Genomic DNA, 18,081 nt, shown 5'->3' with positions numbered 1-18,081 from the left:
ACCCAGCCCACCCCACCAGTATATTGGGCACATATTCTGATATTCATATTCGATGGTGTGTAGCTCAGAGGATTAGGGACCTATACAGGAGGTTGTGGGTTCAAATCCCAACAGAGTAATCTTTGGTCCTTAACCTGAACTGCTTCAGAGACACTGAAGTCCGCTAACCCTACTCTCCAAACTTGCTCTCGAATGTATTTACATGTATATGTCTGTCGTGGAGAGCGAGATGGAAAATGTGAAAGCAACCTAATATCTGGATGAATACATTACTGCTGTTTTATTCCATTAAACCATCCTTGAGATTACTGGGTGCAGTTCATTGTTTGGCAATAGTCTTATCCTCCACAATGGACAGAAGGGTAAAAATTCTATTAAAGTTCTTTCATTGCAAAGGGGCCGTAGTTATAGATGTGTTAATTTCATTACTGCTTTTTAATTTTTCTGCACCTTGATCTGGCAATTAATTCCAAAGCTAGAACATGTGCGGAGATGAATCCACAAGAGATGAAGGGCCAAACTAATTTGCGTGGACGGTAGTTGTGAAAGCTGAGGTACAAATGCAAGGCTATGAACAGACACATTTGAACAATGAATTATAAGCTGGTCCAGCATTTGAGTTCAGAGACAGAAATAGCTATCAATTATTTGTGAATATATGAATTTAGAGTACATTTTTGCAGATGATTTAATTTTTTTAATGCCCGCTTTTATCGAAGTTAACACCTTGAACATGTTGCTTTTTGTCCCCTTGCTCCCAGCATTCTCTTGCTCCCAGCATCTCACTTCTCCTAGCATCCCACTTCTCCCAGCATCCCCTTGCTCCTAGTGTTCTATTTCTCCCAGTGTCTCCTTGCTCCTCGTGTCCAACTTCTCCTAGTGTCCCCTTGCTCCGAGTGTCCCACTTCTCCTAATGGCTTCATTGTCCCAACATCCTCTTGCTTCTAGTGTCCCATTTCTCCCAGTGTCCCCTTGCTCCTAGTGTCCCATTTCTCATAATGCCTCCTTGATCCAAGTGTCCCCTTGCTCCTAGTGTCCCATTTCTTCCAGTGTCCCTTTGGTCCTAGTGTCCCCTTGCTCCCAATATCCCCTTGCTCCTAATGTCCCATTTCTCCCAGTGTCCCCTTACTCTTAGTGTCCCACTTCTCCTAGTATTCCCTCGCTCCTAGTGTCTCGTTTCTCCCAGCGTCCCCTTGCTCCTAGGGACCCATTTCTCCCAGTGTCCCTTTGGTCCTCGTGTCCCCTTGCTCCCAATATCCCCTTGCTCCTAATGTCCCATTTCTCCCAGTGTCCCCTTACTCTTAGTGTCCCACTTCTCCTAGTATTCCCTCGCTCCTAGTGTCTCGTTTCTCCCAGCGTCCCCTTGCTCCTAGGGACCCATTTCTCCCAGTGTCCCTTTGGTCCTCGTGTCCCCTTGCTCCCAATATCCCCTTGCTCCTAATGTCCCATTTCTCCCAGTGTCCCCTTGCTCCTAGTGTCCCATTTCTCCTAGTGCGTCCTTGCTCCCAGTGTCCCCTTGCTCCTAGTGTCCCATTTCTCCCAGTGTCCCTTTGGTCCTAGTGTCCCCTTGCTCCCAATATCCCCTTGCTCCTAATGTCCCATTTCTCCCAGTGTCCCCTTGCTCTTAGTGTCCCACTTCTCCTAGTATTCCCTTGCTCCTAGTGTCCCATTTCTCCCAGTGTCCCTTTGGTCCTAGTGTCCCCTTGCTCCCAATATCCCCTTGCTCCTAATGTCCCATTTCTTCCAGCATCCCCTTGCTCCTAGTGTCCCATTTCTCCTAATGCCTCCTTGCTCCCAGTGTCCCCTTGCTCCTAGTGTCCCATTTCTCCCAGTGTCCCCTAGCTCCTAGTGACCCCTTGCTCCCAGTGTCCGATTTCTCCTAATGCCTTCCTGCTCCCACCGTCCCCTTGCTCCTAGTGTCCCATTTCTTCCAGTGTCCCCTCAGTCCTAGTGTCCCACCCCTCCTAGTGTCCCCTTGCTCCTAGTGTCCCATTTCTCCCAATGTCCCACTTCTCCTAGTCTCCCCTTGCTCCCAGGGTCCCCTTGCTTTGTGTCACAGCTGAGAGAACTAGCTGTTGTGCTAAAATACAGCATCATTCCATAAAATGATGGGGGGGGGGCAGTAAAAAGGCATTCATACATGTGTTCTTCTGTGAATAAATGCAATTCCCTTTTCATTACACTGCGCTACATCTTCTGTATCTCTTACTGTCTCCATTATTCATCTTGTTGATGAGTGTGACATCTGGGCACACATATAGGAATTATACTTATGAAGGGTTTCTGATCGTCTGAACAGACACGTACTAGATTCTGGGATGAGCCGCATGTCAGCACAGCGCACGGTAGCCAGGGAAAGCCGCCTTTCACGAAATTCAGTATGGAACTCGGTGTTCCTGTAGGCACGCAGACAGACTTCCGTCAGACAGACAGAGATGAATGACTCATATTCCGCTCAGTGTCTCCTGGGGAGGCCTGCTTCTCTTGTTCTGCTAGCTATCCGAGGGAAACTCGTCACCTTAGTTGGAGATATGCCGCTCTGGATGGGATTCCCTTATTACAATGGGACTTCTTGCCATGTGCCCAAGATCACTAAACTGATGCTGCAAAGCTAATGCTAGCAGTTGCTCCCCCTCGGGTTAGGTTCCAGGTCATTATGCACCGATCAGCCATAGCATTACAACCACAGAGAGGTGAATTGAATAACATTGATTATCTCGTTACAATGACACCTATCGACGGAGCCATTACGTATTAGGCAAGTGAACAGTTAGTTATTGAACTTGATGTGTAGGAAGCAGGAAACACGGGCAAGTGTAAGGATCTGGGCGACTATGAGAAGGACCGAATTGTGATGGCTAGACAACTGGGTCAGAGCTTCTCCAAAACAGCAGGTCTCGTGGGGTGTTCCCGGTATGCAGTGGTCAGTAACTACCTACAGTGGGCCAAGGAAGGCCAACCAGTGAACCGGTGATGGGGTCATGGTCGTTCGAGGATCACGGTGCCCATGGGGAGCGAAGGCCAGCCTGCCTGGTCTGATCCCACAGGAGAGCTACTGCAGCAGAGATTGCTGAGAAAGCTAATGCTGGCTATGATAGAAAGGCGTCAGAACACACAGTGCATCGCCGCTTACTGTGTACAGGGCTGTTTAACTGCAGACCGGTCAGAGTGCCCATCCTGACCCCTGTCCACCTACAATGGACACAAGAGCATCAGAACTGGGTCATGGAGCAGTGGAAGAAGGTGGCCTGGTCTGATGAGTCACATTTTCTGTTAAACCATGTGGACGGTCAGGTGCATGTACGTCGTTTACCTGAGGAAGAGAATAGCACCAGGATGCACCATGGGAAGAAGGTAAACCAGGCAGTGAGATGCTCTAGGCAATGTTGTGCTGGGAAACCTTGGGTCCTGGCATTCATGTGGATGTTACTTTGACACCTACCACCTACCTAAACACCGCTTCACGGCATTCATGGAATTCCCTGATGACAGTGGATCTTTCAGCAGGATAATGCACCCTGCCACACTGTTCAGGAATGATTTAAGGAAGATGAAAAAGAGTTCAAGGTGTTGACTTGGCCTCCAAATTCCCCAGATCTCAATCCAATTGAGTATCTGTGGTATGTTCTGGACAAACAAGCCCGATCCATGGAGGCCTGACCTCATAACTTACAGGACTTAAAGTATCTGCTGTTAGTGTCTTGGTATCAGAAACCACAGGACACATTCAGAGATCTTGTGGAGTCCATGTCTCCGTGGGTCACAGCTTTTTTTGGTGGTATAAGTAGAACCTACACAATATTAGGCAGGTGGTTTTAATGTTATGGCTGGTTATTGTATACCTTTATTTCAGTCTGCTATCTGCAAAGTAAGGGGTTTGTCGCCAGTCACTAGTCGTTAGTTCTATAATGACAGAAAGGACATTAATCACGGCCAACCATGACTGACGTTACCTCCAGCAGGGTGACGGTCAGGTGGCTGGACGGGGGGAGTTGGCCACTATGGTCGCAGTTGCTGCCCCCTGCTGTTACCCCCCGGCAGATGTAGCTTGTGGGTGTGGGGAGTATTGTTAGCATTTAATGAGAGTGCTCACAGTTTTGTATGGTGTTAGCATTCGGCGCGCTTGCATCAAAGGCTCTTAAGTGATTCTGTATTCCTAGCTTCTTTGTAGCACATAAATCTACTGTCAAAATGCAGGCATAAGCTTTGGCTTAGCAATGTTATATGTTTTGTGCAAGTATGTCAGCTTCCTAAGAATGAGCCGGGCCTCCAGTGTAGACTATGATGTCATATTCGTGACACCGCTGCTCGCCTCAGCCGTTCTGCCACGGACTGTTTAACTCCCGGGAAGCAACACTGATTGGGTTTGATTAGATGATTGGTATAAGTAATTGATGTTTTTCCTAATTAAGGCAATATTAAGAATGCAATATGCCTGTGTGATTTCTGCCATAATGAAAGAGGACCAGAGATACAAGCTGTTATTATAATTGCAATTTTTGTGGGTAATTGCTGGTAATGGTTGTTCGATTTTGTTTAATAGAGGAGTACGACTGATTGTTGGCGAAGGGTTAGAATGAGGTTACGTTATTTGGTTTAATGTTTAGTGGGGAGTTTCCTGGCAAGGAATATGCACAGATATCAGCACTAACAGTAAATAAAAAGCTTTGCCTAGACTAAGATACCCTTTGCCTTGTGTTGTATTTTAATTGTTATCAATTGAATGACTTATGTTAGTGAAACTAACAAATTTGCAGTATTCCATTAAAAATCCGCCCAATAAGTGAATGTTTCCTCGATCGCGAATCCAACAATCTAACCATCCATACATTCCTGTGTTGTCTATCTACTCCTCAGTATGGGGTCACAGTGACTCCAGACCGTATCCCATGATGCACAGGGCTGGAGGCAGGAGGACACCCTGGATTGGATGTCAGATCATTGCTGGACACACATGACAACATGCAAATGGAAACTGACAGCTCTCCCCCCCCCCCAGCATGCCTGAGAAAGGAAATGGCCTGAAACCTCATACTGTTCACTGAGCCCCCACTCTGCCTCAGAATGCACCATAAGCCATTTGTTTAGATCACCTCTTTGATGGCTATTCTGGTGCATAAATCTAACCTTCCAGACTTTGGGAAAAGCTTTCTTCCGCGAGCTTGATAGTTGGATTAAATACTCCTACTACAAACTCAGAAGCAGTTCAACAGTCATGTTAAGACACCCTGAACCTAATAACACCTGCAAGCTTTGACCTTTCATCCTCTACTCAATTTTATCATTCTCCTCCCTCTCAGTTTTATGGGGCGAGTGTCGCCGCCCTACTGGTAGGTGGCAATAACATGGCTGCCACTCCCCTCTGTGCTCTATTGTGTTCTCTTGTTTTTGGTTCCAGACCAAAGGTGCTCGCCCATCCCTACCTGGTCCCAGCGCAAATCCCGTGTTCCAGTGACCGACGATGGTGACCATGCAGAGCCCATTATCACAGCTATGCTAAACGGCACCCATTCAGCAGTTTCTAAGAGACCCCAATCACTCCACCATGATATTCTATACTTAACTGAGATTTGCTTGACTTCACAGGAGACTGAGAGAATCGCTGAGGGCGGGGGGACTCATTTCTGCACATGCAAATCTGCTTTAACGTTTAACTAATGCGATGAATTATTTTTGCATTTTATAACTTGACAAATAATTCTTAATTCTAGAGTACTCCACAGTGATAATTTGAATAACATTTCTTTTCATTTGAATAATTAATAGCTTGTCATTTAAAATGCTAATTCAAAAGGTGGGCTTTTATACAACCTTACACAAACTGCTCTGTTCCTCGGTCTCTCTCTTTTTTTCATGGAAGGTAATGGAGCATCAAAGGAGTCCTGCATTTCGTAGGAGGTAAGCTGCTTTCAATTTGAAGATGCTATTGGAGTTGACCTTCCTGGTCGGCAGGGATCATGGGGCCTGCGTGCACAGCGGGGGCTCTCCCATGGGGTACATGGAGACCACACATCGCACTGGAGAGTGAAAGAGAAGCATGACCTCACTATCTCTTCCAGTCGTGGTGCCTTTCAGCCTGCTGTCCCATCAGCCCCCGCTACATGTGCAGCTGTCTCGCTACACGTCACCATAATAAGCGATTCTTAGCTATTTGTTGCTCAGCCAAACTGGATGGCTTCTTTAGGTACCGGTTAAACCTCTGCGGTACTGACCGTGTTATCTGCCATGGTAACATGACACCGGAGAATGTACCTCTTTATATCAAAATTCATTGCTCCTGTTTCATTATTGAATTCCTTCAGAAATCCAGGTTTGGCAATTTTCCACCGATGGCCATTTGTACAGGGTATGGGAAGCTCAATACCATCTGAAGTGTCTTGTATCACCCATTTGTACGGCTGGGTATTTCACTGGCACAGTTGAGGTCAAGTTCCTCACTTTGAAAGAGCATTATAATGGCATCCCATCTCGAAACTAGAGTCAGCAACCTCACAGTTAAAGAATCTACACCCTGTCTCTGTACAAGTGCCACAATTAGATGCTTAAACGAAGCTTTTATCTGGTGATACGTTCGGAGCCTTTACTGGTGCACGGCTTAAAGGTGCCACAGCGAGTCCTGATCACGTTGGTCATTTGGACCCCAAGAAAGATGCTTTTGTGAAATTGTGCAGGGAAGTGCTCTTAATACCTGTGAGTTAACAGTAACCTAAGAAGCTATTTATATTTCATTAGCGAGGGGAAAATGTTTGGTATGTTGCTCTGATCTGTTTCTGCGTAGTTATGGCTGATCGACACGTTCAGTAATTCTTTGAAAGAGCAGTTCTATGAACGGACAGCAAGCTTCTGTGAATTTTAAATTCAGCACAGCTACTTCCCAAGTCCAGACACCAGAACTTGAGTTCTGGGTAAGATATTATTACTCATTCTAAGATCATTTCTTAAGATTGAAATGCCACTGATCTATTGATGGGATATGAATATTCTATTATCAGAATGGTCTCTCTGTGTTTCACCCCCGTGCATCACCTGATTTATTATAAGCACAGTCATTATGTGTCCGACACTCCCATGTGGGAGATGTATACCTGTACATGGAAGATGCACGAAAAATCCATATCAGTGGTTCACATCTCATATCATTATAAAACGTATTAAAGAAGAATTTTACTGTTGAAAAATATATAAAAGGAACAGCAGAAATTAATCTGGGTGTAACACACTTGTGTGTACACTTCATGCCCATCTCTGTAAGGCTCTCAAACCAATGACCCAAGTAATGCATCTCCTGCAATTATAGAGTTTATGATGGACTTTCTCCCTCACAGATGCAGTTGATGAAAACCATAATTTTCTTCCTGGAAATAGAGACACGTTCCCAATTATGATCAAAGTGAGGTCAATACGTGGACCGTAAATCACACTGCTCTGATGCCACCTTATGGGACAATAACACTAAAAACAAATGAGGGAGACACCCGAGTTCCTTAAAGCTTCTGTGATCTGTTCTTATAAGGTAATTAAAGTTTGGGGCTTTGTGGAAGCAGGCTTCACGAAGCGTGTTGTGGTGCCTCGGATAAAACGACGTGCATTTGTTAATGCGCGTATGAGACGCAATAAAAAAGATGTGGAGGAAAGGAGCTGCCACATGGCATGGTCAGAGATGGCACAAAGCGCACTGGTACTTTCGGGGGCTCGTAGTGTGTCGGACGTATTCCTGCGTGATCCCACCGAATGTGGCTCTGAGACGCAGGCTTCACAGCCAGCCGACGATACCGATGAACCTTCCAGAATGCGAGTGCATGGCCTCGGTAGCCAGGCAATGCGTAACTGCAGCCAAAATCGTTTTCTGGTGTTTGTGATCATGCCCGGAATGGGAGATGTTACGAGTACGTCTCTCTATGTCTCTATCGTACTCAGGTTACTCGCTAGGCTGCTGGCTGATGGGGAAAAATAAAAATTATAGATTGTGTACATTGTGTATTAATAAAAACAAGCTCTTTAGTCAATTATACAGTAACGTTACAATACTGGTATTTGTATGTGTTAAACTTACTTGTGCGTGTTGCGTGTGCATGAATGTGAGTAGTGTGTGTTATCATTTTTCTGCTGAAGTGTGAAAATCGTTACGTGATCATTGAGTAAGGATGCATTAGATTTGCGATAAACCCCTTGATTCGGAGTCAGGAAGGGCTCAGGGTGAGCAGTTGGTCGCCTTCGACAGCATATCTGCGTGGTGATTAATAATAATAGATACTTCATTGATCCCCTGTAGGGAAATTATCTTTACGCCTTGCTCTTTGTGGAGTAAGTTGACCGCGAGGGGCTGCCACCCATAGCGGCGCCCAGGGAGCTGGGGGTTAAGGGTCTTGCTCAAGGACCCGCAGACGTGCTGAGGCTGGGATCAAACCTGCGACCTTCTGATTACAAGGACACAGGCTCAGCCCGCTGCCCCACACGCTGCCCCTAATCACACCGATCTGAAGCTTCGCTTTTGGTGCCAATTTACCAACCCATCTCCATTCACCTACCTGCTCATACCACTCAGAGACGCTTCATTTAAAATGATATGAAGCTTTGCTTCCACACCACAGGCTCACAGGGATGTGTTTTCAAAGACATACACACCCATATAGGGGTCAGAGCAAAGCTTGGGGTCTGAGTGCAGAGTAGCCATCCATCCAGCCACCCTGGAGGATGTTCTCAGGAAGCTAAGGACCTTGCTGAAGGGTCCAACAATGATATGGTTACTCCGCCAAGCACGGGAACTAAACTGGCAACCTTCTGATCCGAGGCCTAGCCCGCTGAACCACACACAAGCCCAGGTCTTGAAAAGTCCTAAACTCTTTATATTCTTAAGTCATGGTTTTTGTGAGCAGGTATCCATATATTACAAGTGTACCGAATGCCGTACTCCGTAAGGCAGGGGTTCCCAATGTCCAGGCTGTGGTCTGGATACAGACTGAATTACATGTTAATCTGGACCCAGCCGATACTGCACCTTATGAATAAAGTAAGGTATGGAGCAGGCAGTGATTACAGTGCATTGCCGGACCCAGCACAGCACATCAGGGATGAGAACCTGGAGTGCCAATCCTACCACCTTATGAATGACATAAAATGGCTTAACGTGGTTTGTGGTGTGAAGTACAAAAATACAATGTAGAACCAACAAACTTCACACACACACACACACATACACACGCACACACACACATAACCCTTTATAATTCTCCCAGCCAATGACAAAAAGTCAAAACAATTAGTGGGTGTTAAATGCTTCCATTTTTGTTACATATTGACGTCTATATTAAAGGTTACTGCTAATTCATCACAGTTCACTTAACGCAGTTTTGTCATTGAAAATTGTCCCAGACCTCTGACTTTGAACAGAAAAATCTGATGTGTACTTTTGACTGGAGAGTTTGAGACGCTCTGGTGTAAGAAATGACTCTGCAGGAGGAGTTTGCTCTTAACGGCGCTACTGAGCTGCTGGATTGGCCCTAATCAGTCTGGAAGATTCCATCGCGAGAAAGACACTCTGGCATCAGAGGCTACGGCTGAAGTGAGAATCGGGGCGTAGCAGGACTGGACGCCGCCACTGACCACCTTTTAACCAAAGTGTGGAAGCTACTTATTTTTAAGGCGATTATAACAAGCTGCCAGATGTTTGTGCCGGTGACATTTTAAAAAGGCCATAAAAATAAAAAATTGTTGCTCGTTCATTTATCCCTGTGATTCCGATTCCAGCTCTCCATAAATTTGTGCTCATTGGTTCTTCAATAACAATCAAGTTCTTCCATAGCATCTGTGGTCCGGTTGCAGCGATCGAAGGCTACCCACTGCCACAGGCTGTCGCATAAGGAACACTCGACTTGTTTTTATTAAAGTTCAATCCTTTTGAAGAGCGGAGGTTTAATGGCTTGAGATTTGGCCCGGCTCGGAGCAGGGGAGGGAGACAGTGGGGGGGGGGGGGGATCGGACGTCTCGCGGAGGACGTGTGACAGCTGACCGCCCTGAGGAAAACCGCAGCTCACACATCGACCGGCCAAGAAGGACATGATACTGATGATTCTTAGCTCAGGCTACATCCACTCTCGCAGTAACCGTCTAATATGAATTTATCCGTTTCATGTAACCTGTGTGGAACTCTGCTGTACCTAACAATGCTCATGGAATGGGTATATGATGAATGATCAGAGGGTTATGAACAACAATTACGGAAGAATCCATAGAGCAGGTTTCTGTTACAGTGAGATCTGTATGTGCACCCAGGCATCATTCGTCTTCAGATGGCTTAAATATAATTTTTCACTGGAATACTGATAAATGAAAATAGCAGTGATGGATACTCAGCTCTGAGATGCATCATTATTTATTACATTAGGTCAAGCCTTGTTGCTACGCCTTAAGCAGCCAGACACAGGTGAATTCCCAAGATCTGGAGGAACACTGCACCCTCTACGGCACCAGACCCCATTTTCGCCAAAGTTGTTTTGCGCGTACTTGGTGGCGATCGAAGACGGGCAGCCTTGAACGTGCGAACGTGAGAATTTCCCCTGTGTCTGTCTACAGCTCCGCCCTGTGAACGCGGTTCGAATACACGCTCTGGGGGCTGTGCGGCGGTTTTCAGAACACAGGCGATCAGCGTGTGTGTCTGTGGCAATGTCACAGGCATCTGTCATGTTAAAAAAAAAACAATTTTAGCATCTGCTGAAGCAGGATAACGGGTCGCTTTTCCACTTAACATCTAATCACACTTGCACAACCTTTTAAAAAGCCATAATTACCCTCAGCTAAACAAGCCGTGTGTACAGCTGCTTACAGCTAATATTATGTGCTTTTCATTGATTGTTCCCTGTGTCCACTGGAGACTGAGTTCTGTTGGAGGAAGGGTGGGAATTTTGCACTGTGATTTGCCAACAAATGGAACTGCTCCTCTGCGAGAGATTTACCGCTTTTTCTGTTGCTTGCGCTCAGACTTTAGGTCTTACGTACACTTCGTTCCCAGTTCCCAGTCAGCATCTTTGAGATTTTGTCGATCCAGAACAAGCTGTAAATGTCTTTCCCTGGTATAAACAGTATTAATGCTGTGGATAATCACGGAATATAGCCCTTAAATTATATATGAATGAGGGATCAGCATATGTCGGCTATTTCCAAGTCCATGAAAGGTACTTGCTGATATAAATAATGCCTTCCCATACTTTTAAGATATCCTTGTGTAACAGGCAAGAGTGCCTAGGTACTGCTTATGGACATGACGCCTGATGCATTGAAATGGGGTCCTTTTCTAGACATTTCCAAGCAAACGTGTTTTTCACCACGTCTGCTCTTCCCCTTGACAATTCTCTCCTCACCTGAATTATACTTTGGTGTCTAAATGTCTACGCGATCGGCAGCTCAGTTAACGGGGAGCTCTTGGCAGTATTTTTTAACGTGGTGCAGAAACCTGCCCCTCTCGCAAGGCGATATCCGTTGTAGCCATTGTTCTTTTGCTTTTGTCAAGATGCGATTAATGAAAGCGTTGAAACTCGCATTCATGCACCGCTGTAGTAACAAGCTCTGGGCCGTCGCTTTAAATGAGAGGAATGACAAGTGAATAATTGGGTGTTGCGCTTAGCGTAGGAGATTAATTGTTAACACTGTAAGGCACCGGGTGCTTCCGCAAAGGAGATAAGGGCACGTTTATGCCTTGTCAATAAACCAACTTACATTAGGCCTAACTATTTTCTATATTTTAAACAGTTTCTTTTGTAGCGGCTTAAATTCCTCCAATTTAATTACTGTCCCTTTCTGCCTCGCCTGTTATATAACTTGCAAGTGTTCCCAAATTACAGTTCCGAAAATGATCAAGCTCAAAGAAAAGGACAGCCCATAGCAACATTAACTTCATCTCTTGTATTACCTCTTAGTTGTTGCCTTTCAAATAGAAGAAAACCAAATATCACAATGACATTTTTCAGTTCTGCATGCGCCTGCACATAGTTTAAAAATAACTAATGAAAATGTATATTAAACATTGAAAAAAAAACATTTCGCACTCTTCACCTGTTTCCCGCGCATCGACCACTTGCCAATGTGAAATTACCGCTGTCACTGTAATTTAAATTGATTGATCAATGAAAACAATCGATTGACTTGCCTTCCCCTTTTCCTTAATCCGCTCCAGAGATCCGTCCAGCAGCCGCTTCCCGTGTTTATGAAATGTACGCTTTGCTCGGTCCTGCGAGTCTTTCCGTGGCGTCGCACACTCTGGGAGTTATAAGCGGCGGAGGTGTAGTAGCTCTCCATAAAAACCTCCGCGCCAGGGAAGAGTAGCGGGGGGAAGCGGCGTGTTCTCAATAGGGCAGCGCCGCTTGCCAAAGGATGCTCCCGTCTCCTAGCAACAGCAATCAATCTCGCCTCGGAACGCTGTCTGATTGGCTGGGAGAACTTCTGCGTTCCCCTTTTAAACAATAAAAATGAGGACGTGAATTTGCGCAGCTCAAAAAGGCGCTTCTCGAGTAAAGAGGCGCTCTCTGCAGTATTTAAAGTGCGCTGTATTACAGTTTCTCAAGGTTAGAAAAGTGCATTGAACTTTTTTCCCCCGACACTTCGAAATGACGTTTCTGCTCCAAACTTATGCGTGAACCGCGTGATTAATCTACATGTAGCGCATGCATTTTTATTTTATTTTATTGTATTTAAACGGGCATGTTACAAGTTTACCTTTTGTACATGAGCTAGGGGTGTTGTTAAACGGTTTTAAAATGCATGCTGTGAAGTGAAGTGAAATGCAGTACATCATGTGTAAAATTACAGCATTTTAAGGGGACGTCAGTCGCAACAGTTGCGTTTAGTTGTGGCTCTCATTTTAACTTTAGTAACTCGAAAATGAATTAACGTTATTTTTAAAGCAGCAGTAATCCTGCGTAAACAAACCAAATCGGTCATGCATGTAGTTTATGGCTGGCCACAGACTCGATCAGTCACTACAAATTTGATTGTAAAACCATGAAACAAGGTTATTTCCAGAAACATACGGAATGAATGGTCAGTAATACTGATAATATTGCATAAACACGTATCTAGTTTTTTAAAAATTCTTAACTTATTTCAATGCCCTCGATTAATTTTTAATAAAAGGCATTTTAATGCCAACACAACATAATTAATGTTATACTTAGCGCAGATAAATTCAATATCACTAAATGTATCGGGAAAAAAATTCGGAAAAGCACTCTACTCCTCTCTGCTCCCAGCAGGTTGCTCTGATCTCAGCGTGATGCCATACATTCGCTCCCTTTCTAGCTAAATGGTATATTTTCCGAAGAGGGGATAATTTATCACACACACAGTACATTTCAAAACAAAGAACATAAGGCTCCTTTAAAGTTAACTTTAGATCGTGTTTTCGAAGCCGCTAATAAATTTTGATTAAATCAGAATTGAAACATCTTCAGACATTTAACAGGTCGCTTCGCACTGCAATTATGAGAATTTCTTGTATGCATAAATATTACCAGACAGAAGGTATTCGGTTTCTATATGTTTATATCAAACCTTTCACTTGTCTTATTAACAATCTTTTGTGCCAAGCTTTCAGTGAGGGGAGCAGCATTTGAGTGGCAACAGCCGGACTTCACGTTGGGTTTCCTGGTTCTGTAGAGAATCTTTCGTTGGCCAAGTAGTACGTCGCTATGAAGACAAATGACGTACATGCCTTCACGATTTTAGAGACCATGCACGACACACGTCCTGTGCATTGAAGACTAAGATCTCAAAGCAGACATTTTAAAATGTTAATATATTTATTCTCTGGACTGGATCTGTGTTTTGCCGCGTTGTTGTCCGTGTGTCGCTGTTTTGTGTTGTACTGTCGCGTAGTTGTTGCTGTTGTTGTTTTGCGTGTGGGTAGCAGGAATTGGTACCCATATCTTGTTAATCATGCAGTCTGTTCTCGGGGTACTGAGAGCCTTCAACAGCTTCACAGTCCTGAAATGCTGATGGGTGAATAATGCGTCCTTTGTCCCCCCGCTGCTGAGTGAGCTAGGGGGGAGTGTAGTCTCTCCAGCCGGGAACAGACGGAGCAATTTGTTTTGTAATCTCAGCACCCCATCCCCCCGTTTTGATCTAACCTAAAAATGTAAAGGCTGAAAGTAGGAACGGCTGGGATTTTTGCTGAGATTATTGCTTCCCAGTTTATGATTTCCAGTCCCCCCCACATTTCGGAGCTTTATGATTCCAATTTGAAGCAAGTCCTTCAAATTGTAACTAATTTTAAAAATGTTTTCAATGATCAACTTACCGTTTAAAGAAAATGACTCCGCATAGATAAGCAGGTATTGTATTAAGATAGATGGAAAGGCTTTGATACCAATTAATACCGAAAAAATAATTGAATACTGCAGTGTTGGTATCTTTACTGTCTGAACTGGTTTTGCTTATTGTCATATGTGTAAAATCGTCCATCCATTTATCCATCCATCCATCCATCCATCCGTGACCACTTATCCAGTACGGGATGCAGCAAATCACACAAGTCCATCGACTGGCAATTAAGAAACAACAATTAAGCGAACCTCAATCAACCTGGGGGAGGAATCACTCATGAATAGCCTCACAGGGGCACTGAGGCACGATTCGAACCCCTAACACTCGAAGGTGATGCTACAAATCCCCGTGCCATTCTGCAGGAGCTCCTCTGTTTTTGTAAATGTTTTTTTTTATCAATGAACTGTAACTTTTTCACTACCACAGCTCAATGCCACTGAAACGTTGAGCTGGTTCAAGGATGCAGTGGAATATTCCAGAGAATCCCGCGTTTTGGCATCCGGCTGAAGCTGAGGCCCTCTCTGACTTGTGATGAGCTCAGCAGCCGGAGTCAGTGCGGCAGCCCCAGCCCAGCACCTCGGCAGAGCACTCAAGGCGTGCTGATTCCATGACGCGGCACTGGGACGGCGGGGGCTGCCTCTGGGGCCGCTCGCATCTGACACAAGGGTGTTCATCATCCACACGCCCCTGAATACAGACAAAGCTGAAACAATAATGGAAAAGCCTGCCTGTTATCGTTTCATTCATCACGAGAAGGAAAAACATCATATGCAAACGTTGTTCTTATAATGCAGTGCGACAACAGTCGATCCTTTATGAGTTTACAGTAGCTAGACTTCATTACATACTTGGATGGGTTATGTGCTTTAGACTAAAGCTCCATTTATATAGTAAAACATTCCCACTTTCTCCTCCATAGATGTCTAAGCTTCAAAAAGGAGAAGTTGTTAAGGAGTGTCGATAAGGCATGATCCCCGGTCCTACCTGTTGGACCCTAGAGTCAGGTGCTTGGCGCCGGACTGCTCTAATGAAATGACCATTTGCGTAAATGTATAAAAATGATGAGATTCTTTTGATACGAGAGTCATACGGGAAATGAAACGCAGGCTGTGCCAAGCCCTTTTATTTGACGATCGTGCTATAACTGTTATGTAGGCGAGCTCTTGGGTTTCCACCAATACTTGTGTAATTTTTTTTCCTTTTGAAAAACCCTAGACTGACTGATGTTTTCCTTTATATTGACTGACAGACCCGAACCTTTCGCTGTGATTCATGTTGCTAAGTGTTCACCATTACTATTCTTCAATTCAACTTCTGCACTTCTCATGGGTTCAAATACTACAATCTTTGGCCTAGTTGAATTGTGTTTGGATTCACTATTCCTTACTTAGTCCTCACCTAGTCGCAGAAAATACATTAAATTATGAAAGGTACTGGAGATAACAAAACAATTTGCTTTATTTTAAGGTAGGGGAACTGTTTAAAAAATGATTTATTTAATGGAGGTAATTCCAGCACCTCACATTTATGTGAACTGAAGTGTGAAAAGTCTAATTTAAGTGTTACTGCTTGGTCTTCTCTGGTGGAGATTAATATAATCACCCTCTTTGTCCTTCTGACCACTTCGGGGCATTAGACAATGCAGTTATATTGAAGTGATGAGGAAAGGCTTTTGAAGCCTTTTGACGCCTGAGGAATGACATTGTTCCATCACCGTTTGAAGATGTGCAGTGAAGAAACTGCCGATTTTGCAGTAAGCAGCGATTTGCAGTGTACTGCGCTCTGTTCTGGTCAGTCACATACCACAGTGAATTCATTTGCAACTGACCACAACAGCCCCTCTCATGAAATATTAACTGCACTCTTCTGAATTATTGATTAACAATTGCACTAGATACAAGCGGGAGATGTGACAATACACAGCATCAATAAAATAATATGAGCCTCCACCAGCGATGCAGTTGGGTTTTTTGGGGTCTGAATCAATGTCTTCCTGCATTGCTGCTCTATCATGTGGACTGCGGGAGTTTGTGGTTGTAGGGGAGGGGGGGGTGAAAACCGAATTTTGCCACTATAACGGGGGTGGGGGGGGATTGCATTTGTTTATAAGCGATACCTGTTTGATCATCGATTCAGCACCTCAGACATGCAGCACGCCAGCACCTGTTACCACACTCCTGCAAAAAGAGCGCGAACTCAATACTCTACAAACGGCGGATTAGACGCCACACACCCAGTTAAATATAGCGCATACATCTAGTTTGGTTTTAATTACTGCAGTTTTATTCTGATGGCGTCGATCGTGTCATACGTATTTCAAATGCACTTCTTGTTTTGATTAAATTTATTACGGAGAAATACATGTTTCACAACCTGAAGCCACTGAAACCTCATTTCGGCATTTTAAAATCTGTCTCGCATTTCAATTACACGCAAAGAACCTAGGGTCTTATCTGGGAAAAGAATGTGCTGGAATTGGTTTCCACGTACGTTTTAAGTCCTCCTTTGTTTGCTAAATAAATTAATACAAGTAATCAGACGGCGGCCTACCTATCACCTTACACTGTGTGCAGACCCTCGGCTAACCATGTACATTTTTCCCCTACGCAGAAAAACGCCGGGCCAGAAAAGACTAATGCTATTAGATAATGCCGCTTCACGGGCGTCATTCTTGCATCAGTTCCTGAATTATGCGGCTCCGCATACGTGCCGCGAATCTCTGTCTCCCTCGCAGGCTCACAAGCTGAATTCAAGCCTGTTTGAACTTGCAGTTTCGCGAAAGTAAAAAGAAGCGATAACGGGGGGAGAGGAAGTGGCATAATGACTGAGCCTGGAAGGCTGATGTCCAAATACATCTGAAAAATCTGAAATTGATCCTAAATCGTGTTTAATCGTGCTATTGCTATCGAGGGACCAATCTGCAAAGTGCATTAAAATGAACATTATGCATATAAACGCATAAAACAATGCAATCTGACGTGTTTTAATTTTCCTTTTTTTCCCCAGTGGTGGCGAATGGTTGCATAACTGTCATCTTTTTGTGTGGGAATATAGAATTAGACCGTTGAAATGTGTAAACTATGCTGATGGTGGAAATGCTGCATTTTTTCCTTGAAATTGTTTGAGGCAGGAGATGCTGACAGATATTCACTTGCTTTCTTTCCTCCACATGAGTTGTGTAAGCCTCATTGTATCTGGGAATTTATCTTCTAGGTTACTTGGTTAGTATCTAATGCAACAGAATGAATGATGGCCAAAATTTAAACAGGTGCTGCAATTCTATAAACAATGCTTCGTCTGAAGTTTGCTGTACAGTAACAAAAGAAAATACAAATCAGCATGTAACTGTTATATAAATTATAAAGTTTTTTTGGCATTTGTTTTTATTAATCCAAGATTTTTTTTAGCAGTGCCTATCCTTGAGTCCCGCCCTTATTTGGGTGCCCATATGTGTGTGTGTGTGTGTGTGTGTTTCCATCCAAGAACCCCGCCCCCAAGTGGGTGGTGCCTGTCATGGAGGCGTATCTCCAGAGTGCTCTCAGCCAATCCCTGAGTCCCGGCTTTGAGGTGGGCGGTGCCCATTCCTGAGTTCCTTTCCCTAAGCGAGTGATGTTTATCTTTGAGTCCCGCCCCCTGCTGGCCTTGTGGGTTGGGACTGTGTGGAATATTATGACATTTAACCTGATGTCACAGTGGCTTATTTACACCATTATGTTTTAATCGGTTAGCTGATGCTTCTTTCCAGAATGAATTAAAATTCTCCATCTC

The sequence above is a fragment of the Brienomyrus brachyistius genome, chromosome 1 (assembly GCF_023856365.1).
Source record: "Brienomyrus brachyistius isolate T26 chromosome 1, BBRACH_0.4, whole genome shotgun sequence".
Lineage (NCBI taxonomy): Eukaryota > Metazoa > Chordata > Actinopteri > Osteoglossiformes > Mormyridae > Brienomyrus > Brienomyrus brachyistius.
Note: the sequence above shows the minus strand (reverse complement) of the source record.